The 1,734-nt window shown below is 57.2% G+C and overlaps 1 protein-coding gene across 1 annotated transcript in view; it reads right to left on the bottom strand.

Annotated features, from left to right (window-relative positions):
* The window catches only part of LOC149341773 (acetylcholinesterase-like), a 138,121-nt gene extending 137,749 nt beyond the window's left edge, over positions 1-372 (bottom strand). The window contains exon 1 of the mRNA XM_089543959.1: positions 265-372. The gene's annotated coding sequence lies outside the window, so the exon portion shown is untranslated. The remainder of the gene's footprint in view (positions 1-264) is intronic.
* Between the last annotated feature and the right edge of the window lie 1,362 nt (positions 373-1,734).

Here is a 1,734-nt window from a genome sequence, read left to right as displayed (position 1 = left end):
ATATGTCTCTGCATATATCGTACCTGTGCCCCCTCCTCCACCCTTGTCCCGGCAAGGCAAGCTCGCATCGGCGTTACGTGGGAACGAAAAGGACGTCGAGGTGTCGGTCGTCTTCGCATGCTCTTTTGTTTTTACTTTTCTCTTTCGCGAGCATATCCATCGCAGTGCACGGACCAAAGGTGGGGAAACCGAGACGCGAAAGCAGGAGAGGCATCGTGTGACGGGTAAACCCGCGCACAGCACCGGAGGCGCAAGGACACTCACCTGTCCCTCAGCGCATGAAGAGCCCTGGTTGCGACGAGCAGCGACGGCAGAGGAGACCTGGGGATCGCATCGCTCCGCGCTCGCGGCCACAGATCCTCCGCCCGTCGCCGCCGGCTCCGTCCGCGCCGACTAAGGAGAGTGCTTCGCGCCCGCGTCGCCCGCTCTGCGCTCGCCGATCCGCCGCCGCCGCCACTCGAGTACGCACTGCACACTGTGCCGCGCCGCTATGGTCCGGGTGGGGACCTGCCGACGACCACTGCCACCGTGTGCCACCCGTCCTTGCCTCTCTCGGCCTGCTTCGCCGCTGCTTTGCTGCTGCTTCTGCCGCTGCGTGCCTCGCGCCGGGCCTAGTGCGCCAGCGCTGACCTGCGGCCGCCGGCGCGATTTTGCGCTCCGCTCCGACGATGCCTACGTGCGGGGGCATGGCGACGCAAGCGCCATCTCGACGCTTGACCGCCGCTGTCTCCGACCATTTGTTTCATGTTACTCTGCTTTGTGCCTATCCTTTGCTGAGTGTGTCATCCGACGTTTCTTGAGCAGGGCTACAGCAAACTTAAAAGGGAGTTACGACAATGAGAAGCGCAAATCACATTCCATCCGGATTCAGGTTGCAGGAAACCAAAAAAAAAAAAACTAAACCGTGATGACAACTACTATTTTCAACCACTTGATTTTGCAACTATTCGTCCTCCTCTCTTGGTCATTTTTGCAAATTCATGCTGTTGAATATCTGGCGCAGACTGCTGAGCATACTTTTGAACACGCAACGTCGCAAATTCCTGTGCAGAAGCCAACGCTCTTGCTCAGTTAATTTTTCGGTAAACAGATGGCGACAGCGACGGCAAATTCCGCGAAGTCTTATTACGAGCGTCACCATGCGAGCAGCAGTTGAAGCTCGGCACTGGGGCCATCGATCCACCAAGCGTTTTGCAGGAACTTCGCGTACTCGGCGGCCGTACCTTTCCGTGCCGGTGGCGGCGGCGGCGGTCGCCACCGGAAGCGACCATCGTGGCCACTTCCGCCAGGGGCAATCGCTCGCCTCCACCAATCAGGGCCCCTGCCTGGACGGTGACCCGGCGTCACGTCACGGTGTCGTCATGGAGACAAGCCGGAGCCCCACTCTCTTTCAAAAATTCCCGGGTTCAAGGAAGCCAGCCTCAAAGTTGCTCGATCCACCCGTGCGCGCGCTCCTCAGATAGACCTCTCGACAACTGTCAGGTTTGCTCCAAGTGCATTGGTGAAGGTTCTGCTGGCCCGTCATTTATTGATATTTCGAACGACAAGTGTAAAATCGACCAGCACAATAACAAAATTGAAGGGGCAAAATGTAGAGAGCAGTAACCAAAATGAGCCCGTATAGAGATTGTTACCTGGTAAACATAACACACTTGTTCTTCGCAATACCCCGCAGCGCAGCCTGTTAGGAAAAAACTGCTTTCCCTCGCAACGATTCTGTAAGCGACTCCCAAC

This window comes from Amblyomma mixtum, chromosome 5 (genome assembly GCF_055824585.1).
Source record: "Amblyomma mixtum isolate Tamu chromosome 5, ASM5582458v1, whole genome shotgun sequence".
Taxonomy (NCBI): domain Eukaryota; kingdom Metazoa; phylum Arthropoda; class Arachnida; order Ixodida; family Ixodidae; genus Amblyomma; species Amblyomma mixtum.
This window is presented reverse-complemented; position numbering and strand designations above follow the sequence as displayed.